Source organism: Buteo buteo, chromosome 4, assembly GCF_964188355.1.
Source record: "Buteo buteo chromosome 4, bButBut1.hap1.1, whole genome shotgun sequence".
Lineage (NCBI taxonomy): Eukaryota > Metazoa > Chordata > Aves > Accipitriformes > Accipitridae > Buteo > Buteo buteo.
The window spans coordinates 57,256,506-57,282,031 of record NC_134174.1 but is presented as its reverse complement, the minus strand read 5'-3'; the positions used below and the strand labels follow the sequence as shown (position 1 = coordinate 57,282,031).

At 39.4% G+C, this 25,526-nt stretch overlaps 1 long non-coding RNA gene across 1 annotated transcript; it reads left to right on the top strand.

Moving 5' to 3' along the window:
* The first annotated feature begins 697 nt into the window (after positions 1-697).
* On the top strand, positions 698-22,040 carry LOC142030687 (uncharacterized). The gene is made up of 3 exons (XR_012650237.1): positions 698-1,027; positions 7,717-7,814; positions 21,622-22,040. It is a non-coding gene; the product is annotated as an uncharacterized LOC142030687 (long non-coding RNA).
* The last annotated feature ends 3,486 nt before the right edge of the window (positions 22,041-25,526 follow it).

Below are 25,526 nucleotides of genomic sequence, written 5' to 3'. Positions count from 1 at the left end.
CTGTGAGTTCATCACATCCCCAGAGAAAGTCTCCAGAGAGAGATGCCCTGGCACACTCTACCTGTTGATGGCCATTTGTCCCAGCTGGATCATACTCATAAATTCATCTCCTTGCACATCTTATTGTACAGTAACCCATACCTGGAGACACTCATTTTTATAGCATGTTTAACACACACTGCATATCCCCAAGTTACTAAACTAATACAGACTCTGATATAATTATTCATCTCTTCAGGGCCAACTCCATGACTTGGATAGAGGTGAGAAAAATTTAAATTTAATTTAAAAAAAACCACCAAATGTAGTAGACCTTCTCCAGCATCCCTTGGGATCCAGGTAAGGAGTTAAAAAAAAAAAAAAAAAAAAAAAAGGACTGTTAATAGCTCAAAACAGAACATTTCTCTCAATGGTGCTACTGGGTATAATAACAACAACAACAGCAACAAAGTAAATTTGTCATTAAAAACATTAGTTAAGGCTTAATGCAGCAATTATTCCTCTGAATTTGCTTTGATTGCAGGGTACAAGTTCATTCAGCACTGCATCAGCCTTTCATCTATTAAAGGTCACTGACTGCCCATAATGACCAGGGTGGGGAAATGAGTTAGTCTGTTGGAAAACACTTCTAATAGCAGTAGTGCTTGGAAACAGTGATCACGGCAGGACATAGTTATTACACTAGAGACAAGGGGAAGAGTAGATACAAAAGCTGAAGTATATCTGCTTGCTTATTCTCAAATTTGGCCTTTACACAGATCCCAGAAGCTCTCAGCCTGCATTTCCCAGAAAAAGTGGACTCAAGATCACACTGAGAGAAATTTGTATGCCAAATGATTTTAAGGATCCAGGAACGGGAAAAGGCTTATATTGGAAACAGCCAAACCTTGAACTTTTATCCACAGGAAAATCAGTTACTAGTTTTATAGCTCAAGAGTCCAGATTAGATGAGCCCCTGCAGTGTGGGATGAGGGGCAAATGGAGACAAGACCAGGCTCCCTTTTCTGAACAGCAGCAGGATGTTCAGGTGGGTGCCACTGTCTTACAAAAGGATCCAAAAATTGTTTACTGAGTGCAGTGTGCGTGTGTCTATTACAAATGTTTTTATGATGGCCATTTCCTTTTGCCTTTTGGATATTTTACTTTACTTATGCACCGAGAGTATTAATTTTACACAAGATAATTATAAATTGATACAAATTACTCCTCATAAATATGAATTATGTTCCGTCTTGTGATCTGGAGACACTGAGACATACAAAAGCATTCAGCAGACAAGATTTTTTTTTTTTTTTTTTTAAATTCAGAAGTCTTGCATTTTGTGCCTATTGCTTGTTCTTGGTGAAATCTATATGCCATGTGAGATTATTGGTCACAGCTTTGGTTCTGAGAGCAGTTTTCCCAGTGGAAGAGCTCTAGGGTGTGTTTGTATTCCTAAGCCTTGTTTCAGCTGAGTGACAAGAAGGACTCTTCCCCAGATCGTGAATTTGCCTAACCATAGCTATGCAACCTCTGAAAGGAAACATATACCATAATATAGGCAAACTTTTAATTCCCTTACAGGTAAATAATCCATGAACATGGTGGTACTGTGTCTCATCTTCTTCTATGGAGCAGATGGGCCTCTGGTCCTACCCACCATAGAAAAGTAGAAATTGTCTGATCTGGGAATTTGGCAGTGATCTGATGTAGCCCTCAAGAATTGATTCACACAATTTCTGGGGATTTTTCTTCCCCCATTTTTTTCCAAAATGGGACAAAGATCATGTCCAGGCTAAATGTCCTGAAGTAATTGTCTTCTGAACTTTGCAGAAATGGCCTTCAAAGACCTTCAGCTCCACTGAAGTATCATGGGAATTGGAAAGGGCCAAACAAGTATAAAGTTGATAAAGCTGACAAATCTAACTTGGAAATCAACTGGAAGGTTTGCTGAGAGCAAGAAAATAGCACAGAAAAGCAAAGAGAGAAAAGCAGGATGATTTTTCTTTAGCTAGGAAAACTCAGATATGTTTCAAATACCTTAAACTTTAAGGGATCTGTTCACAAGGTTTTGCACCATTGCATTTTTCCCACTTTCCATGTCAGATGAAAAGTCTACCTTTGATACTAATTGGTTGTTTTATTTTCACTGGCACACTTTTGAAGCAGATGGTTGCCCCAACATTTTGTTCCTAAGCACCAGCTTGAAGATTGGAAATAACCGGTGGTAGAAATGAACTGAATAATTGAACGTAACCTGGTTCTGCCTGTCCCGCTTTTCCGCTATCAAAGCTGACTTCTAACAGGGGTCCAAAAGTTCATGTCCGCTCTGGCCTTCAGTCCACAAATTCCTTCTACAGAATTATTTCACATCTCTCTGTCTCTCTCTCCAGAATTTGAGCAGGTGATATTTTTCAGTCATAGCTGTCTACTGATAGAAAATAGGTGTTTTGGGGGAAAGACTATTTCAGCAGGAGTGCCCAGTTTTTATGGGGAATTTCACTATGTAAAAAGAAAGCACACACAACCACCTCCACATACTTGAAAAATGAGATTTCTCCACTTTTCCCTGAAAATGAGCAACATACTTCCCCTTGGGTAGTGCTGTGATGAATCATGGGAATTATAGTTCAATTCTGTGGATCTCTGTACTGCTTTATAGGCCAGCTTCTAAAGCCAGACCACTGTCTAGAATTCCTTCTTTTCACCTAAACAGAGACAAAGACATAAAAAACCCCAGAAATCTATGAAGAAAATAAAGAAAATTAAAGCTTTTAAGGGGGTTAATATTACAAAAAAAAAAAAAAAAAAAAAAGGCAGCCCTCTAGCATGAGGCTTTATCTTAAATAAACAGAAACATAAAATGTATGGATCAGTAGCTAATCCTTCTCAACAGCTTCTATTCAGCGTCTTAATTACGGCATAAGGTTGCATTATACATGGGCATACCAAATGACCCCAATTCTCCTCCATGCAGAATCTGCCACATTACATTATCTCGCTTCCTGTCATATCGCCTGCAAAAGGCCTTGGCCTCCATTTGTGAAATCACCCCCGAGTTGAACATTAGCTGATCAAGCATCCGAGAGGATTTGTTATTTCTCACTACAACACAGTGCAGTTCACCAAGCCATGCTACTCACCATTGTCTGGATCAGACCCCAGCGGTAAACAAAGCTGCTAAAGTCAGTAGAAGTTTTCCTATGGCCTCGTAAGGCATGAACCACTACGCTGCAACGAGACTACTGCAGCTGGTTTCAACGCATAGAATTTGATCCATAGGAATGGAGAAGGAGTGCTGCTTGTGGTAAGCAGGGCTGCAGACTTCTGAACATCGTGCTTACCTCTAAAATCACCAGCTTGGAAACTAGACACTTGGCAAAGACAGCTGACAGTTAAGTTCTTGTCATTTGTTTATTGTGGGAACAGCTAATCATACTGATCAAAATATTCTTAGGTCTGTTACTTCATTTATCAGATGAAAGCTCCTCTGATTATATCTGTATATTTTCAGAGAGGTTGCAAGATTCACCTTTAAATAGAACAATGATAAAGGCTGAATTCTGGAATGGCTGTGTCACTGCTATAGCATGACACAAGAATCCTAAAAATGATAAAATAATAATGTCAATGAAAGAGTTCATTAAGCTACAAACAATGTTCCATATATCTATTGGCTTTTTAATTATTATTATTTTTAAATTGCTCCAAATAAACTCAGGAATTGTATTTATGTAACAGATTTGCTTGTTTCCAAGCACACTGATAATGTAGGCATACCCCTGAAAATGGTCTAAAAACCACAAAGATGATTTGCAAACCATACAAAAAGACTAAGAAAAAAGTCCAAAATTAAACACTAGCAAGGAAAAATTATAAACTTGTTAGAATGAACATGTTTGTATAGTGATCAGGAGTTCCAAGGCACAAAAAAACTCAAAAAAGTTTCACATAAAATCATACTTTCCTTTTAAATTGTTTGATGTTACATACACAAACACACACACATTTGGGTTATGCATACACAAATTCCTTGACTTCAACAGCTAGATTTCAGCTATTGACACTACAGGATTTCCAGCTTAGAATTCTAATTTACAGATGTGAGAACTTTTGTTAAGTATAGTACTTCAGGACTTCATCAATATTTGGGAAAAAAAGAAAAAAAAAATCCATCAAAAGCCTGCATGCCTGTGAATTTTGAGGACTGCTGAAGTTGTTAGAGAAACCAGGGTATAAAGGTGTTCCTGTGCACTGTATGAAAACAGAGGTAGTTATTTGATAATCCATAAACTTGATTTAAATGCACTTCGGCCCCAAATATACCATTCCCCTTTTTCCAAATCAGACCGCAACATTCTCTTTTCACCACTGTTAATCAGCTTAACACTCATATTCCCCCAGTAATTACTTATTTACTTTTACGAATGACATGTTCTCTCCTTACACAATCAAAATCTCTTTAGAGCTGATCCCACTTGCAGTGCTGCAGCAACAAGGGCTTTGGAGAAGGAAAGAATCACTGAGTAAAGTTGGGAACTACCATAATTCTGCCAGCCCTTGGCATTCAAACTTCATCACATCTCCAAAAGCTCATTATAACAGAAATTGGACTTGATTGGTCGAGTGGGCAGTCAGACAGAGTCAACACGCATGAGGGAAAGCGAAGAATTTTTAAAACTGATCAACAAGCAGCCCCAGCAATCGGATTTATAAACCAGGGACTTACTGCATAAGACACAGAAGAGATTGATGCTGCTGAAGAAGAGCTGCAATTATCTAAATTAATGAAATCAGGAAGCCACACCTGCTCCACATGACTGACTCACTCCACTGGCTCCAGCCCCAGCTTGAAAAGGTGGATTTAGCAATTGATGGGTTTAACATGGGATGAGCACGGTAAGTTATGTGCATCTAACAAGCTCCTTCGAAGTGTTGTGAGAAGCACAGCATGGGTGAGAGATCGTGGCAGTTAATTACTTCCCTGCCTCAGAAGAAGAGAGCCACACGTCCCTGGAGGGAGTCCTTGCATTTCAACAAAAGCCTTTTCTACAGGGAGGGAAGTTTTACAAGCATAAGTTGGTTAACGTACCAGGATGATCAGAGCCACTTCTACCTTTGAAGGCACAGTCAGTCCTCGCAAGGCATTATGGTACAAGTCCTCATTCTACCACCTGGTAATTTTTTTTTTAGACATATCCAAACCCAAAGCTATATTGGCTGCAACATGCACTCTGCAATAGAGGATGGGTCATAGGCAGGGTCGCCTCTAGCCATAGGAAGACACTAAGGCTGATGGAAACAGCCTTCCCTTTGCTGCCTCCTACTCAGCTCTGGAAAGGTAGAGAGTCTGTCCCTGGAAAAGGAAGTTTTAAGCAATATAGGAGACTGTAGAGTAGCAAACATGGGTCCTTCAGGGTGTTTACTGTCACTGTCTCAGGTCTGCACATTTGCCCTCTCTTTTCTGGGTATCACCTCACCTCAGGAGCCAGCAAGAGTTTTGGTGACAAGACATACAAACATGTAAGACTGGAGGCAGGGAGACAGCTTCTCCAGTGAAGTTATCCAGTTCCATTTGCATGGAGATACTGCCCAGTGCCACAGATGGCAAATGAGAATGATATTCTTACCATTTCTTAGAATAATGCAGCTAACACTCAAACTTGAAGCTGAGTAGTGATAGGAAGGCTAAAACACAAAGTAAAAGACATTGAGACCAGAATATCCATCTTGACATAGTGGGTTGACTTCAGGAACAGATTCTATTTTTTTCTGAGACATACAGCATGTTTACAAGCTTCATGAGTCTGACTGCAATTCATATGCAAGAACCTCAAAACCGCTAAAGCTCATGGAGGGATGTAATTCCATGTAAACTGGACATAATTTTCTTTTTTAGCCCCATGATGTCTTATTTCGCAGGGCCAAAGAGCACGATTCTATCTCTAACAAAGGCCCCAGCAGAATTACACTAAGAAAGAACTGACTTTAAAAGAACAATATTTCTTTCTACCCTCAGTGCTTCAGAAAGTTACCAATCTTCTGAAAATCAAGTTGACTTGAGAATAAGAGTCATTTAACAAAGATAGAGACAAATGCAAGTACATAGAAACATACTGACAGCAAAGAAGGATGCTTATTAATGTTATAGTAGCCCCCAACCAAGACTGGGCCCTGCACCAATACATAAAAAAAAAAAAAAAAAAAGATTGTTTCTGCCTGTAAAAACTTAGAAATAACTGGGCAGAAAGGGGGGGGAGGCACAAAACCAATGTGAGATCCTAAAAAAAGAAAACCAACTGGGATCAAATTTCCAGAGTGAAGTCTCTAACTCTTTCTTTCCTCAGTTGGCTTGAGGTGATGCAGATGAGTGAAATAGACCCTAAGTAGTCCAGAGTTTCTGGGTGAACTGGAATTCCTTTGCAAGAGAAAAAGTAATCTGTGTTTAGACTATAAAGCAAAGGGCTGTTTCAGATTCCCTGTTGTTTTAGGTTTTGATCGTCACTGTGCCACCTGTGTTTTATCAGGTTAGTGCATACTCTGAATTTACCATCTCATTCACATAATCAGCATTCTGGGGGTTGGGGGGGCAGATGGAAATTAATCCTCTAATGATTGGTAATCGTTCAATTGCCAGACTAAGTTTGCTAATGTACAGTGCCTAATCTTTTTTTTTTTCCCTACCATCATTGTCCTTCAGTTTATATAGTTCTTCTTCCTCCCTCATGCTTAATCCTCTCTGATGCATTTATTTAGAATAATCCTATCTCCTCTCAGCCTTCAATTTGCAGGCTAAGCCAGCTAAGCTCTTTTCATCTTCTCCTGAAAACATGCACTCGATTCTTTGGTAGTCTCTCTTTGCCCTTCTCCCCGTTTCAGCTTCTTGAACTTAAGTGACAGAATTACAGAGTACATTCATGTAGCCTTGGACAACAGCTAATTACCTTATACACGTTGGTAACCTCTCCCCAGTACACCACTGGAGTTGCATTTGTCTTGTTTCATGTCAGCTGCACAGCAGCGGGTTCAGGTTCATCCAGAGACTTCCTCCCTTCGAAACCAAGGTCCTTCTCGTCTGCTTCCAGAGGATGTGTTCTCCAAGTACAGTAACAACTCCTGCCTTAGTCTGTAACAAATGGCTTCGCATTACTGAGATTAAACTGCTGGTGTGCCATGTTCTCATCTGAAATGCAGAGCGAATCTTGACTCATTTCATTAGCTAAAACGAAGTGACCTCGGATTTCCAGCCATGTAACAGATTCATCTTTAAACAGCCTCCTGGATGAGCTATCTACAGCTACTCTGGAGGCCATTAAAAAGTAGTGTTTATAACATACTGTGTTGCGCATAATGTTCTACAAAGAGAGGGTGCTTTTGCCATGACATATGGTGTACAATGTAAATGAACTCTGGTGTAACAAATTAAAAAGCTTTTACAGCAACCTCTAAATACTATTTATGGCTCCCAAGTGCTACCTAGGCTGGCCACCAGTCAAATAATTACAGTCTCTACACCAAGTGCCAGAGTGCATTTTGTTGACTAACTGCTGCTACAGAGAGCTATGCAATCTATTTCCATGAGATATACTATCCATAAACCATCATCCATTCTGACAGCAAAATTGCAAAAGCACAATGTGTTACCAGGTGTCATTCAAAGAATGGAGGCTGTAATGAAGTGGCCATTTTAAAAATCTCTCTGATGATCTTGCCTTAACACTTGCAGTTTTGTTACAGCAAAAGAAACTCATCGCGACGTAAGGCCTCCCTAAAGCTTGCTGAAGTCTCTTACTGGCCCAGGAGCGTGCCCCTGTCTATGCATGATGGAAAAGCTGGTGAGTAGGGCTGGTGGAAATACAGCAACTGAAAATGTTTCCAGTGAATGAAGGGGTCCAGTTCCATGGGGAGGGAGAAAGCTGCCAGAAAACATCCAATTTTCTGAAACCTGGTTTTGTGTTTAAGAGAAAATTCTATTCATTTGCATTAAAAAAACCAAAAACTTCCAGAAACAAACCCAACACAAATCATCATCAGCTTTCACTTCTCTTGGGAGCTTAGCAAAAAAAACCCCAAACCTTAAGATGACCTCTCTTCATCATTTAAAGAATTTATCTATTAAATCATCTAAGGGTTGGGGGTTTTTTTGTGTTGTTGGGGTTTGTTTGTTTGTTTCCCAAATCGGTGCAATAGGGTACCTAGTAAAATCCTCCTTCTTGTTTGTCCCACCTGAGTACAGCAAAAGGTAAGGTGAGTGATGGGTATTCCACAGCTCTGAAAGTGGTCCATTTATCACAGGAAAATTGCTTCTTGTTTTTCTGGCCTATGTGTATTTAAATACAGTTATATTAGTATTGCTATATATCTCCATGCTGATTTCAAAGTGGAAAGCAAGCAACAGGCATAGCCCTATTATTTGAGATCACATCTTGTTTTGAGACACACATCCTGGAATGATGGCTGCATTGCTTTATTACTGGACTATCCCCCTCAAGCTGTGTGCAAGCCAGGCTTAAACCTACACCACAGCTTTCTGCAGTCAAAGGTTTGCTGTCAAATGAGCCGTACTGGTTTGTGACAAAATTGCTATGACATTATGACTTTACTTTAATAGGCACTGGCAATACATTCATCAATCATGGATACTATATTTAAGCCGGAAAGCACTTGTCCTACTGTCTGGCTTAGAACAATAGCATTAAATACCTACATAGCAAGTGAGAGTATATGTTTGTAGTCTTTTGGTGTACAGAAGTTTTGAAAGCAGTCATTTTCTGGTAAAGACTAGCAAGAGGATGCATGCAGAATTTAAAGCAAGGAAGAAGATGAATGACAAAGAACAAGGGGTTCTGGACTTTTTCTGCATTCTGTATTTATTAACCCTTTTATGACCTTGTGAAAAAGATAGGTTTAGAAACATCTGTGCCCAGGACACAAAGTGTTCTGCAATAATTTAGGAAATGCTCTTCCCTCAGGTATACACATCCCTTTCTTCCAGACACTGCAATCCCGAACAACCTTTTAAAAAAAAAATTAAAAAATTCTGAAATGATACTATCAGAAAAGCAATGCTTTATAAGGAATAAAGGAGGCAGCAAATTTCTGAAACACCATTCCAGACCCCTAGCTCAAAGGGAATTAAAAAAAGGCAATAGTTTTACCCTGTTATTTGTGACTAGCAGGTTTCTGTCAAAGCCAGTTGATGCTCCAGGCCAATATTGCAGTGTGCTTGGAGCTGTGTCTATCACTTTGAACAAAATACTGTTTACAAAGGGGAAAGGTTCCCACAAATCACAGTCCAGACACACTGGATTTTGTAAGTGTCTAGACAAATAGGACCATCCCCATGCCAATGTTAATAAACCTTCACACATTCCAGTAAACGCTTGATAGCTCCATCTCTCAGTCAATCATTTTTAGGTCCTAATGAGAATGCTTTTAACTGTTGGTATTTGACTGTTAACACCAATTACGTTAACTCAACGTCCCTTTGCCAAGCAAACAGCTTCAGTCTGGCTCTTACGTGTGGTGGAAATCTACATTTTCCATTATCAGTGACTGCATATATATTTGAAGTACTAAAGGATTTAAAAAAGCTTAAGGAGAAAATATTCTTGGTAGCAGACTTGAACAGACACAGAAAAGTGTTAACCCTAGCAAGCAGAGATTGAGTTGAAAATAAAGTAATTAGAGAGAAACTAAAATTTTTTACAACACAAGTATAACAGAATTAAGTCTACACCACTTCAGACATTAACATGCTTGCATTTGCAAAGCAACAATAAAAGAGAGGAAACTTTAACATCAGGCTTTAATTCTTCTAATATGTTCTAATGACAGTGAATGTGTCTCTAAATATCAGTGGTCTTGTACCTGAGAAGTTACAATTTTGCATTCAGATAATTTCATAAAGTAATATTTGTACAATGAATCTATTATATACTACTTCTCCCTAAAAATGAGGAGGTTGTGCTTTTAGATATAATTAGATAATAATATAATATTTAAATAACTTCCCAATTGCTTATTTGGGTTTAAATATGCTGATTTTAAATCTGATTAAGCAACTATGAACAATTTTCTATTATTTTGACCACTCTATTAGCCATCTAATTTGGATCCTGAGGGTAGTAGATGAAAAATAACAACTAAAGCTATTTCAACTCCATAGCTGGGATACAGCAGCAGATTACCAATTATACTCAGAAGATGAATTACCAGTAGATTTCATCCTCCTTAAATAAATACCAATTTAAGTCAAATAGGTCTGAAAATCACTGCATGCTGAGAAGTAGTTGTATTGCTACCTTTAATGGAAAATTAGCAGTGGGCTAAAAGATCTGCGGAGCAGCTGAGGACATTCTCTGTTTTCACTGGATTAGGGCACAGCTGCTTCAAGCATAGTACAGGTATACTGAAAGGAGCATAGAAATCTGGAGCAGAAGTCCAAAAACTGCTGCACTGTCACTGAGAACAGGATTTTATTTAACATTCACATCCATTTCTGACAGACCTGGCTAACAGACTTTTCAAAGTCCCTAAAAATTAAGGGCATAACAATAAAATGATAATGCATTAAAATTACATTTTCACAGTATCCAAAAAAGTCTGTCCATACAGAGAGTAACTGTTTCCTGTTTAATCGCAGGACTATTTATATTGTAAGTTGCATCTTGTTATAAGTTAAATATACAGTTTCTTTGGATTTTACTTTACGATTTAAATGCAATTATGTAATAGACTCAGTTATAAAAAACTTAATTACTGCACGGGTTGGGAAGCTGGATTAACATTGCAATGTAAATGAAAGCACCCTTAATGCTCCTGATATTAACGTTGAGCAAACACTTAAATTGCTGACAAATTTTTACTTGTTCCTTTGGTCATTATCTGAATGGTTCATGGACTTTGGTTTCAGTATGGAAAATCAAGATTTCATGTCGCAAAAGCTGTAAGTGGCCAGGTAACGGTAAGGCGTTAGCATCAGGCTTATCATATAAATCCAGCCTGTGAAATAAGCCCAGCTGGCACTGATCCCATACCTGCTCTCCACCTTGCAGACCACTGTTCATACCTTTTTCTTCACAAACCCCCATGTTTCCTTCCACTTCCCCTTCTCTTCTAGCGATTCAAGTCTGGTTAAGATTTGGTGGCTACTGGTCTCTGGGTGGACTAGAAATTGCTGCTGGTCCCTGCTGGCATCCTGGTTCAGTATTATCTCCCAGGTGTAGCAGCCACTTCCCCAAAACACCTTCCTGCTCTAACCCAAAAATGCTCATCAAGACACAGCCTGCAGGTCACTGAGCTGAATGTCCACATCCCTGTTCCTCCTCTGTAATACCGGTTCCTACCCCAGTGAGCCTTGTTTTCCAAGGTAATAGCCCGTTAAACCTCAGTCACTGGGTATTAAAGTGAATACCACTGGTTTGTGAATAGTAGTCTCTAAAATAACACAGTCAATCACCTGTTCCCCAGTAAGGGATTAATTAAATTAATATCTCCCACTTGTTTCATGGCTGCCCATTGACTTTGACAAAATAAAACTGGATGTAGCAAGCTCACTTCAGCTTCAATGTCACATAGTCTGGTTGCTTTGATTAAATTAGCTTTCATTCATTTATCATGAAAATAAAGATGACATCCCTTGAATACAACACAACTGAAACTGCTGGGTTCAGATAGAAGTAAACATCAGCCATACCTAGCCCATGGGCAAAAAAAAAAAATTCCAGCAGCAGAACAGCAGCTCGTCAGGTTTTATTTGTAGTTAAATGGAACAGGTGTAATAAATGAGAATTGTGACCAAAAAAAAAAAAGGCATTATGTGAGAACAAATAAAGTATCATTAGTTCTGAAAAATGTTTTACAGTTGTCTCTTCTCACTGGGTACTGTGAGTTAATTTATAATTGTTTGAGTTTCATCAACCACACCCCTTGGGTTTTCTAATCTCAATAGCCTAGGACAGCTAAACATACAGCTTTTATGAAAAACCATGTTTTGCATTGTTTAGACTTGGTAGGGGGAGGGGTAGGCTGATGTGTCATACCTGGAAATAAATAGGAACAGTCAAAATTTGAAACCACCTTAACATATATTTCAGGAAAACAATGGTTGCAGCAAATATTTGCAATTCAAATCTCAGCAATTTTCTTCTCTTCTTATGAAAAGTCCTTCCAGCACTTTTCGAAGGATTAGTTATATATTAAAAGAGAGACTTTCTCTACTGGAGTAAACTGTCTTTCAAATATTTCTGACTCAAGCATAAATCCATTTACCTTTCACAGGCTGTTTTGTAGTTCTTTTTGTTGTGCTCATTAATTAATAAACAAAATCTTCCGCATTTAAGACAGCCTGTTTTTCACTCAGCCTTATCTTCTTCCATTTACTTTAGTGAGACTTCACCAACTTACCAAGAGTAATTCTGTGCAGAATGGTACAAAAAGACCTCTGAAAAAATAATAATCAGGAAAGCCAAAATGTTTAGGAGAAGTTCGTGAAAATCTCCAGGTAGCCCAAATTATGACAGTGTAGAGACGTCAGTTTGCTCTTGTCCCACACTGGAGCAGTTGTCTTTCAAACTCTCATTCAAATGTTTCCATGAGAGTTAATTATGTCAGAAACACCTGTTCTCTTGCTAAAAAGCATAAAAGATTTTTGCAATTGGAAAAATCTCTTTGATAGGCAAAAGTGAGCACCAAGTCCTTGGCCTCTCAAATGTCATTGACAAAAATATCTCTCAAAATCGCGAACTCACACCCACAGGGTTCCAAGATTTGGCTCAAGCAGCATGTTCTTGAAATTTTATTTTTGGTAAAAAGGGATCCAATCACATCTAGCTTTCATATTTCTGGTTGTTGTTTTCAGTAACAACCTCTTAACTTCAGAGGGAAAAAAAAAGAGGCCATGAGGTTTCAAAACTCTGAAAAAATGCATGTCCCTTTTGCTTTGATCTCGTGCACCTGCATGAACAACATTATATGTGGAAATGCTAGAGAATATTTCTAGCACTTTAAATGTTAAAAAAATCCAAACAGACAAAAAAAGAAAAAAATCTATGAGCAAAACACAGGAAAAGTCCTTGCTTTTTATTTCTCATTTCTGTTGAACCTTCATTTTATGCAGAATAAGATTAGCATCCCACTTCTCTCTTTTTAATGGTGAAGCTGTTTTAACTCATAAAAGAGACCATTTCTTCCCGGTTTCTACTTGGAGAAGGTAGCAGGTAGGATCCTGAAGGCTTATCCTGTTGCAACGTGGCAGCAGCTACACCTGGATGGAGAAATTTACCTTTTCCTTTTCAAAAGAAAATCTAAACAAAAAGGGGTACATTTGCCACCTAATCTTCCACAAAATGCATGTGTTTAGAAACATGTGATAAAAAAATCTCTTAAAAAATGAGGAAATAAGTAAGTATCCCAAAGGTAGAAAGACAGATTGGCTGGGGTGCACTGCAGAGGCTTGCAGTGCTACACAGAGCAGTCTCTACTGTGCTAGCATTAAATCAGCAGGAAAATGTTCTCTCTGCAGCCAAAAAGGTTTGAAAGTTAACAATGGAAATTGAATATGAATGCAAGACTTAAGGGGGAGAAACAGCATTTATAAGAATGACCCCTGGCTTATACATGTGTACTTAGCACACCTACCGCTGACAGCTCACCAACTTACAATACCCAGTCTTTTTCTACCTACTTTTCCCAATGAGCTCAGAAAGAAAGAAAAAACACTGGAAAGAATGTCTTTAGAAAACTCTCATTTTTGTAAGAGAGACCATAGCTGTCTTTCTGGATACAGAGATTCACAGCCAAATGAAGGCAACAGGAGAGGAACACAAAGGTGCAGCTCAGCAGCCACTCCAGGAAAATGCATTTTCACAAATAGTCTGGCTTTGCACTTGTGCCTGTAAGCACTTGCAAATTACCCTCGAGAGGGGGAAGGTGGCATGCAAGAGTATTTCAAAAGGGTGGGAGGAGGGGCAGGGGAATATGTCTATATAAAAAGTATTGCTTGTAGTTTTGGTAGATTTGGAACTGGAAGGGAAAATCTGCAACACTACAAGAGAAAGGTAACATACGCAGCTCTCCTTCTACCCAACGGGGAATTGCTGGAAATGTAGAGGGAAAAGCAGGACAGCAAAGTACCATATCATTTGAGCATCACGTTTGGCATTTCTCATGCTCTCTGAGGCAGGGACACTGGGCTGCCAATGGATAATACATCTTCCCAATATGCTGAAGTTATTTGGAATAGCAGAGTGGGTAAGTAAGGACTGAAGGACATATCTAAGCCATACCTCACCTGAGCAGTTAGAAGCAAAGCTGCAATAGGATTTTAATTTCACGGGCAACATCCTGGGCAGAGGTGGAGACTAGTATCTTGGGAAGCAACATTTTCACACAATTGACGCCTTTTGTATTAATTGATAAACTGTTTTTTACTATGCTTGAAAACTAACCTCCTGAAAAATTTTCATCTCAAAAGATCAGACTATGGAAAAAAAATTTAGAAGCAACTTGAACAGGAACCAGGTGTTCAAGTAGAGAGGATCACTCACACATCATTTTCTCAGGAAAGCTGGACACAGGTATTTCCAGGGGAGTTGGGAAGCATTTGGTAGTGTTGGCCCCTGCTCATCACCTTCAGACCACTTTCAACTGGCAGGAGGGCTGCTTTCACTTTGAACGAAACAGGGATGCTGAGAGCCTCCCGGTACACTGCCTCCCTGTATTTGCCCTAAACAAGAGGGAAGCACTGCCAGGGCAAATAAATACATCAGATGCAGCAGAGAGGAGGAGATGAGATTTTCGTACCTCTGCTACTCTCTTTCCTTGACACAGGGGTAACTGGTGGGGCAGAGGAAGAATTGACACCTCTTTTCCAGATCAACTTGAAGATAACTTCAGGCAGACCTACAAGCTGTCCTGGAACACTTTCTAATATCATGCTTGTTGTCTCTTTCCACTAAAAGAACATAATCGTCAACATTTTGAAAGGATGGGAAGAAATAGTCTTTCCTGTGCTAGAGGACCAAAGCAGGAGCAACGTTTCCAAGGACCTATCAAATGTGTAATACAGATCATCTCATCTTATGATTTCTTCCCTCCAAAAATGTACTGTAAAGAAAATATGAATACTTACACAGCATGTCTTTGTCTCCTATGAATAACATTTCCAAAAAAAAAAAAAAGACACAGCTTGCTGGCTAAATTATAGCAGGTAGTCATATTTCAGACCTCAAAAATCTTGCCAAAATCCTATCTGTTGATTTAAGGTGTGGTCACTGATATCACATTATTAATTTTTCCCAGCTGTAAGCACTGTGGATCTGTAAGTGGAGCAGAAAAAGGTTAAACCAGTTTCTCACAAACTCTCTATGTTACATTTGGCTGGGCAAGTCGGAATTAGGTACTGCTTTATAAACTGTCCCTGCATTCAAATCTTCATTACCCAGCATGGAAAATTTTACTGTCAATAGGAAAAAAAGCTGTTGAAAAGGACCAGTATGGCTGCCAGGATTGCTTTGGTTGGTACCTTTTTAGTGGGTTCTTTACATGTGATTTTTGCTTCAAGTGGAGTAGGTATTGTGAGTGCACAGGGCTTTCCAGGTACCCCAAGCAGTGGGGAAAAGGTATATAGTAGAAACAACAGTTCTTCTTAATAGAACTCATGAAGAAAGTTGGAACATGTTCCTTCACTATTTGCTAGATATGAAAAGGTTGCATTTAATACCTGCTGCCCTTTTCTGAGCAGAGCTGTAGACCTCCTCTGAGCTGATAATGACTTTGGTAGTCTTGTAGTTTCTTCCTTCTCAGTCATTCAAGATAGAAAGTCCCATTTTCAGCAATTTCAGAAACAGTGATCTGAGAGTACAGTGGTGAGGAATGACTCAATTACTCAGACCTGTTGGTGACACATGCAAAGCAAATGTATCTATCTTAATAAAAAAAAAAACACCTTGAATTTCAATGAAAAACAAAGAAATTATATTAGTTTCCTTGGGAATCTCCTCTTTATTGAATATAAGAATTTGTCAATTAATGATAATGGGAATTATGTGAACACAAAGTGGAAGAACAGGACAATAAATATTTTACCAATTCATTTTACTTTTTCCAGAACAAATATCATATAATATATATCTCTCTATATATATACACTTTGCAATTAATTTTGTGTGACAAGACAAGCTACCTATTGCTTTTTCCTTGACTAAAATTGCAGTCTTGAGTTTAAAAAGAGAGTAATTGGTCTGCTAACTAAAATATTAGTAAGGGGCTTATTTTTTTTTCTTTTAATTGCCTGGATAACATCTTCCTACTACATTCCATGGTTAAAGCAGAGCTCTGATCACTACAGTACCAGTGGTAAGAATTTGCTAGCTCCTGTAGCAGCACGAACACAGGAAGAACCAAAAAGACAAAAAAGAATCCTTCTGCCTGATAATCAATGATATCAAAGTCATACAAATTTCAAAGTTTCCTACTCACTGTGAAATGACAGCAAGAGTTCTGAGGAAGGAAAAACAGTCCTTGGCACAACACAAGAGTTTTTTAGCAGCCACAATCCTACTCAGAATCATAAAGGTCTATGGAGAATTGGTTGGAAGATCAAACAGTATTTTGCAAAAATTTCCCTGCACATTTATTCACCTCAAAATCTCTTTTTTCTTGAGGAGACATCAACAGGGTTTATTCTCCAAAAAGTGATTTGGATGCTAAAGAGTTTGCAAACTGTCACTTTTTTATTATTTGACTTGGTGATGAACTGAGCTGAAATCCACCATGACTAAAGAGAATGCACGTCTCTGCAACACCCCAGGAAAAGAGCAAGGAATGAATTGTCAAACTGATTCCCCAAATGCATCCAGTCTTGTAATATTGAAAATATTACTGGTCCTGAAACAGACCTTCCACCTCTTGTGCAACTAGCCGGCTCCTGGGACTGCAGGAAGGTGTTACAGCTCTTGCTCTTTCTCCACCTTGTCTCAAGGGGGAGCCAATTAGAAGCTAATTATCTTCTTGACAGACAAAAACATGGAAAGACTAAACCCCCCTTATTCCATCACTCAGCAACAGGTATGATGATGTATTCCCTTCCTTTAGATTGTCTATGCCATCCATGCAACCCAAATAAATACAAACCAGCGGGTGAAGTCTACTAGGAACAGATGAGAGTAGAACTGTCAGCTAAAAATGCAACTGTATGGGGAGAAGTACTGTGTTTGAAAGACTACTCCATATGGAAGAAAAACAAAGATCTTTTCCTAAAATAAAAATGGATTTGCCCTGTTTGTACGGCATTTTCCATAACCAACACTGAATACTATACAGTGCTTTACACTAATTCGTTTTACAGTTGAATCCTGCTCTACCTAACTCAGTGCTATTTGCTCCTCAGCCACCATACAACATTGATCCTGGGAGGATTTTCCACCTGCAAGGTCATTTCGGAGTGACATACTGAGTCACTTCTGGATGGACTGCAGCCGTTGGCCTGTCTGGTTTGCAGCAGTCATTTGGAAGAGCTTTTATCAAGTATCAACCACTGAGTAGAAACTCATTTAACTCCTGGACTTTAGGCAAGAAGTCCTGGTGAGCAGAAACAATGTAAAAGAGCAACAGGCTTCAAACATCCAGAGCAAATTTTGTTTATTCTCTAATGAAAGGGATACCAAGGCAGCAGCAGCTCCTCAGAACAGTTGGTTTTTTCCCCAAAGACAGTAAGATGCTGTTTCCTAATGGCAGCAGCTCTGTATGGCTCCACTGCAGCTGAAGTCAAACAATTATGTCCACCTAGAATTAGTCTCCGTCATACCTAAAGGGATTCCCAGAGAGATAAGTAGTGTATGCAAGTCTGCAAAGATAATATATATCAAAGGCATGAAGGGTGGCTCAAAGGCAAAATGGAGATCACTGCAAAGATCTGGGAGCTACAAACTGAATTTTACAATTTCTAGTGAATATGTTAAAAGCAAAGGAAACAGCAGCAGGAGAGGGTCCCTGCTCACAGTTCCATGGCAAGAGCAGGAAGGTCACACTCAGTAAGATGAAAAGGCAGAAAAATAATCAAGAAATCTTTCCCACCAGCAGAAGTGGGGTTAGCTTTCTTCAACCCTCTGTTCAGGGAAACAAAACAAACCCCCGAAAACCACACACCAGAAAAAAAGAAGGGGGGAAAAAAAAAAAAAAAAGGCATTCCTTAGAAAAGAGAAGAAAGTAATTCCTGGTATGGCTCCCCACACTGCTCTTTGCATCAGAGCACACTGAGGAAGACACTTATTTGCTCTGCTAAACAAGGCAATAAAAACACATTCTCAGTGTTGGTCGGTCAAAAATTCTGGGAGGTGTAAAATGTTTCTAAACCATGTGCAATTCTCAGCCTTTGGAAAGTGAATACTGTTTTGAAATAAAAAGGCAGCGTTTCCCTAGAAAAGATTCCCTTTTTCCTTAGGGTTTTTCTTTTTAAGCAGAAAATAGGGAAAAATTAGAGAAAAATGTTTTGAAAGTGTTTCCACCCCAACCAATCCCACCCCCATTTGAAAAACACATCAGAGTATTTTACAAGATGATAACATCATTATTTTTCTTTAGCCAGTATTCTCCCACCATCATATGCCATTTTATACTTACATGGACCACCTACCACAGAAGCTGAAATTGATTTTGATCAGTGCAGTGATCTTTTGAAGTCAGAATTAAAATATGTTTTTGCAATGAAGGAGATAAGTCACTGACAACTCAGTGGAAAAAATACACAGTGGATTTCAGTAACGATAGGAATGACCTTTGGTAAAGGCTCCCAGATGTGTACAAATTTGAGATTATTCCAAAGAAAAACACAAGTAACAGCTGAAATTCAAACTGAGCCAATGACCCAACAATAAGTTCTTTTCCAGATTAAAAGTGACTGGAAATAACTACTATAGGAAAATGCAGAATAGCTTAATTTGACAATTAGTTGTTAGGAAAAAACCCCACATATTAAATCCATTGCAAGGTTCCAGACAGTTCAAGGGGACAATGCTTTCCTCAGAGCCACCCACCAGTAGAATAGATTCAGATACCTTCTCTTTACCATGTAGGGAACATGCAATCTGCCTATAACAACCGACATTGCACCATTGCAGAGTACATAAACTTGTAGGTGGTGGCAACTCCCACATTTTTTATCTGTTGGGGATCTAAACAGAAAATTTTGTATTAGATATGTTTGTGGGCAGTGGGCAGCATGACAGAGATTTAAGAGAATGATATTGTATGAAAAAAGAAAGCAGAAACTATTCATTATAAAGACTATCCTAAGAAAATGAGAACATTTAGTTGCTATGCACTGGGGGAAAAAAAAAACAACCAACCAACAAACCAAAACACACCATACCTTGCAAAAGACTTTGTGACTTTCCTACACTGTTTAGCGTAAACTACTACCAGCCCATATCTGCGAGCTAAGGGTGACCAGAGAAATCCCCGCTAAGGACTAATGCACAAGTGCAGGAATGCACCATTGCTCTGCAATGTGTTTAAGCATTAGCAAAAAAGAGTAAACCCGGGAAAATGGGTTAATTGTTGCAGCGTGTTACATGCAGCAAACCCTCAGAGAGACCTCTGTGGTAGGAAGGGTGAAGCCATGGCAAAATCCAGGCAGCTCCTGCCCTCTTGGAGCCAGCCCCGCGCCTGCAGCGGGCCAGCTCTGCCATCAGGTAAACCCAGCACGTCCTTTCCTTCCCACACCTCCTCCGTCAGCAGAACTCAGGAGAGGTCTGCTGGTGCTCAGCCCCATCCTGTCATGCTGTCTGACACGGGGAGTTCAAACAGGGCCACAACCACATCACTTGATATCACAAGCGCAGGAAGACACACCAAAGGCAGCTAAACTGGTATTTCAGGCACCATCAGAAGCATGTACTTGTCAATAGCATAAAAATACTGCTGCAAAATAAGGGACTCCTGCTGCTACTTAAAGTGCTGAAGCCTTTATATGCAAAGCAAAAAGCACTGATCCCATAAAAGAGCTTTTGTCCCCAGAACCTGATGGGGTTTTATGCTTAACGAACAGTACTGGAGTTCACTGTGTAATGAGTTGTGCATCTGTACAGACTTGCCCAAACCAGGCTGAGGGAGACCTCCTTTCAAATTTTAGGTACATGCAACGTTAATGACTTTTTAGGACTTTTTATTCATGACTTAACTCTAAAATCTGTCATCTCTGAAGAGTGACAGCATCAGACAACCTTTCATATTGAGGCAGAACTTACTTTTTACTATATATTTTTTCAAGGAGACTGTCATTCATTTTCATTCTGCATCTAACTGGAATATCAGAAACATCTGTATTTTCCATGGAGTTCAGTCAATATTTTCGGTCCACCTCTAATCCAGTCCTGATGTCCATTCACTTCCAACATAACATAATGATTTCTTACCTAACAATGATTTCTTACTCCTCTTACCTAACCAGAAGAGTGGAACTTATTTATATCAGTAGAAAACATATGCATCTCTGTTCAGCTAAAATATGGAGCATTGTTATGCTTGCAGTAAACAGACACGGTCCATTTTGCTTTAATATTAAAGGAATGTTTTTGTCACTGGAAGGAAGGTGGTGATAATTGGCCCAGCATATTTCCTTCAGGCATCTGTTAAGCTAATTACTGCTTAAGCTTACAGTCCCGTATTTTTTCCCCTACTTTGTGAGTGATGCTGGAAAAAAAAAGCTGCTGAACAGAACTTCTTGTTTGTTTGTTTTAACATAATCATGGTCATGACAAACTCGTTATTGTTTGATTATTTTCTGGTTGAACTATCCACAGAATTAGGATTGCTAAATTTTAATTTTGCAGCAGCTTATAGCTGAATGAAAATTTTAATTTGCTGCTTGCTGTTTTAAAGCAATAGATTAATCTTTGTGAATCATCCTAACTGGCAGGTTTTAGTGATCCAAGTAATTTACTTACTTAATTTATTTCTTTGTGTTTGAAGGAAAAGTCCATATAAATGCCATTATGTGAAATTTCCATGTAGTGCAATAATTGCAGGCAAATTTATGCCTTCAGAAATTGATCTTCTAGAAGATTTGGGATCACAACAGAATACTTTTTAAAAGTCTGTATTTCTTTCCTCTTCAATAAAATTGACTTTAACTTAAAGCACAGTATTTAAAACATTACAAGCTGACTATTGAACACAACAGGAATTTTTATGTAAAGTAAGAAAAACATAAAAACTGAGGTCAGAGTTTAGGCCGCTCTGAAGTCCTCTCTTTCTCGTACCCATTTTACCAGAGACGCTGGACCGTACAGCAATGAGCAACAGCATCGCTGCTCTTGCAGAGTGTAGCCCATTGCATTCTGGTTGCACAGCACAGTCCCCCCAGCCCCCAGGCTTAGCCTGGTTGAAAAGACTAAGCTAACATCAGCAAAGCATTACCAACCCTAGAACACGGGCACCCCAAGGGCATAATCAGCAAAGCTTGCCATAATTGCAAGTAGCCATTGTGGGAATTGTACCCTACCTCCGTATTTCTCATATTTCTCGCTACCCCTCCCAATCTCAAAGGCGATGAAAAGCTCGACAACTCAAACGTCAGGTATGCGTAGCTGATTATTTTATTGGCAATGTACTGAAGTTACCTCTCCTCTCTCTCCTTAGGTCTTTGGTGTAAGAGCTTTCAGAGTGCATGGCTGAACCCTCGGGAAAAAAGGAGTCACGATGGATGGCTTTTCTCCTGATGGAGGCGACTGAGAAGGAAACCACATATGACAAATGCTGATTTGGCTAAGCACGAATCCTTTATTACATAAATCAACTTCATGTTGTTTATGCAGTCAGAATAAAAATTCACTTACAGATTTTATTTATTTAACTGCACATTTTATTCTGCTTAGTGAATAGCAATCTGCCTGACCTTACATGTACTCTGCCAATGCGGGCCAAGGAGTGGTCTTGTTAACAGGAGAAAAAAAACCCACATTGTTCTCCTTCCACTCCTTGAAAATATATTCACTAGAACATCCCCATCACTTGTGGATTTCATTATTGCTGGAGAGGATATATTAATTTCAGTTACATCTCTGCATCCCACCTAAGGAACCAGTTTCCCAGATCTCCTAACCCCAGAATTTTAAAACCTAACAGAACCAAAACACAGATTTCCAAAGCTGAAAAATTTAGTCATAGAGTTCCCATTAATTTGAATGGCTAATCTATTCCAAATACTAAAATCTAAACTTTTTTAATTGCATCCCATTTCTGGAGCTGAATTTTACAGCAAGCAACTGATTTCAATTATTTTCTCAGTAATTTTTAGTCTTCCTTTTAAATGAGTATTTAAAAAAGTTTTTCATCTTTCAAAACAAGATGCTCAGGAAATTTGTTTTCTTTGCTACACTGAAAAGCAGCAGTTCTGTGAAGACTTTATTTCTGAGTTTTCTGCACTACTTTAGGTTTCAGCTATCATCGAGGTAAGTGATAAACAGAGCCCATGAAAAGGAAAAAAAAAAGAAAAAACAAAACCACAACCCTTGGCAGGTAGAAGTGAATGAAGAAACTGTTCTCAAATTATGTCAGAGCAGATTTTCAAAATGCCCAGAAGCCATCAGCTTCCAGCATTTGCAAATGCAACATCTGGTCACCTATTTCCAGGCCTAATTGGGAGTCATTTGGGGTACTGAGATCTGGATATAAAGATCTTTTTGAAGTTTGGTCTGTATTTCTGCTTAAAAACAGCTTGCAAAGTCAGCATTTGCATATTGTTGAGTATGTGGAATGCCACTCTCTTTCCAGTTCATCTTGCAGAGTCCTAGAGACAAATCCTATGTGAATTTTAAGACTGCGCTTTCTGCCAGTGTTTACGAGGCAAGAGGCTGTCACTGCAGTTTATACCGCATCTAATCAATGCTCAGGGAAGAATTAAAGTGGTTATAGTTTGCTATTAAAAAGACATGGGTGGCTGGATAACTTTGATCTTGGAGTCTGCTTAGCCCTGGCAAGGAATGTCATTAAAAGCATCCTGCTTTGGAATTTGAAACTGTATTTTTTAAAAAGTGACTGCAGTCTCCCTCTCCTTCTCCCCGCCTGATCAGAAAAGCAAGAACCAGCACTGTCAAGCACTGGAGATAAAAGAGCATGGTTTCGTAGCAAAGCTTGCAGCTGCGGAAGCAAAAGTTTGTGGGCTAGCTTCATTTAAACAAGTTTCAAACCACTTGTATACTGCAAATGCACAGCACCACAGTAGGCAATTCTAAATACAGATTGACCCTTCTTCCCTAAAAATACCAAAAATGAACTGCTGCATCTTTTCCTACAGGTAGGTATGAGGGAACTGCTGGAGTAAACGCATCACATCAGAGTCCTACTGACTTCATTTGTGCAATGGCTTTTGGTCCAAAGCAGCAGGATCTGGCCTGAGGAGAGCACTCATCAGTCAAGTCGGGGAATTACATGTGCAGGCAAGCCAAGGTGGGGCACAGGCAGACCAAAACAAGCATTTTCTGTCTGAGCTTCATAGCACTCTTGCATGTTGTCAAGGCTATTCGGCAAGAACTCCTCTGATCTCCCCATACCCGAGCAAAATCTGCCTTTTGATCACACAGACCTGACCCAGTTTTCCAGGTGGGCTCAATGAAGCATAGGAGATACTGGGGAGAGGGAGGGAGGGAAGGGACCAGAGAGGGAACCAGTGTTGTTCCTTGTGACATGCTTTATATTTGGCTCTTCACATCCTTTCTACTGCCTTCAGCTTCTACAACCAGAATTCAGTTAAGCCTTGTGGAGCAATGGTTCTTATTAACTTTATAGATTAAGATTTCAAATGCCAAGCACAGGATATGAAAGTAATTAGTGCTTATAAAGGGACACATAGTCAAATACTTGTATTGGTAGAATACACATTGCACTTTAAAGATACATCAGTTCTTTTTGTGGAGGATAAATTACATGGAAAAGGTGTACAAGATAAACCATTCTTTTTAATCCCCAACCCCTAAACTTGCAATTGCATTCTGATATTATACACAGACTCAAGGGGCATCCTGTTTTATATGTAATCTATAAATTGGTTGAGGTATGGGCAATTTCCTTTGGTCTCCTTGTACAGCAGTCAGCACAATAAAGTGCAGGTTCAGAGCTACAGCTCTTAAAAAGACCATGACAAAATAACAGACCGTTGAATGTCTTGCCTGAGAGTGCGTTAACAAGTCCAGTCAGGAATCAGACCAAGCATGCAATTACGAAAAATTTGTCAGGGTGGCTAAAAGCAAGAGTGGTTTTCAGCCAGCACCTCTCAAATTGGACAACATGTGGACTCATCAGCACAGCAGCAGCCATCTGGCCACCCAGCGACTGGCCGACACTGCCACAGCCCAACAGTTTTTGACAGACAACTCTGTGCACGTCCCACATCACCACGTCCCCGCTCTGGCAGTAACAGATAACCCATCCCTGCATAAATAGCAGCTTGCAAATCTACAAAGTAATAAGCAGTCGTGAATATTTCTTTTGACTAATGCTGCGATATGATAGCAGCATTTGCTGATCTGAGTGTAACGTGGCAGTACAGATCTGCACCCATAAGCAGAACAGGAGGCTGACATGTCAAGAGTTACCCAGCAAACATCTGAATAGCTGAAGAGACACAGCTCACCACTGCATAGCTCATTGTTTGGAAACAAAAATCAGTCTACTCTGTTTAGTCCATGCTATTTTCTAAGCTAAGTGATAATGACAAGTGAATTAAACATCAAAGTAATTAAGTAACCACTAATAACGCTAAATAAGGCCCAAGTAGCAAAGTACTATAGCCAACTGCATCACTACTGGGTGTGCAGTTCCTGAAAGAAGTATTAACAAATATTGTGGGCTTTTTTCAAAGAAGCTTTTTCTTTCATAGTGGTATGACCATGTTTCCACAGCATTTTATCACCTCAGCCTTTAGTAGGTTGCTAGTACTTCCATTTGTTCTGAGGGATTTAATACACAATTACACCTTAGCCTCTGATACAGAGTTGTACCTATAAGCCAATACAGGCCGTTATATTCTTCTGATATGAGCTGGGACAGTGTCAAGACCTGGATATAGTTTTACCTTTCCACACATATGGAAGCAAGGGACAGGTTTTTCCTGGGACTGAGAGCGCCTGAGTGGGAGAACCAGTAGCAGCATAAAAGAAGCTGACACAGCTCCAGAGGATCAGTCAAAGCAGCAAGAAACATTTAAAAGGCTTTTGAGAAAATAGCTGCAGTTTCAGCTACCACATCAAATGAATGGCCCCCCACACAGCCTTAAAAGACATGAAATAAAATACTTTTCTTACAATGTGCCAGGAAAAGAACTGAAACAACTGTCAGAATGAGGGTGCATCTTCCTTAGCAATTTATTGTGTAACGTCAGTGCTTTTCTGACACAATGCTCTTTGGTGTTTACTTTTGAAGTGCTTTAGATTGTGCTTTGCAGCTCCCCCAGCTGGACCTTCCCCAGAGAAACCCATGTGGAAGCTACACACCAACAAACCTACCAGTCAGGCAAAGATCATGAATGCAATATCCCAAACCCGTTT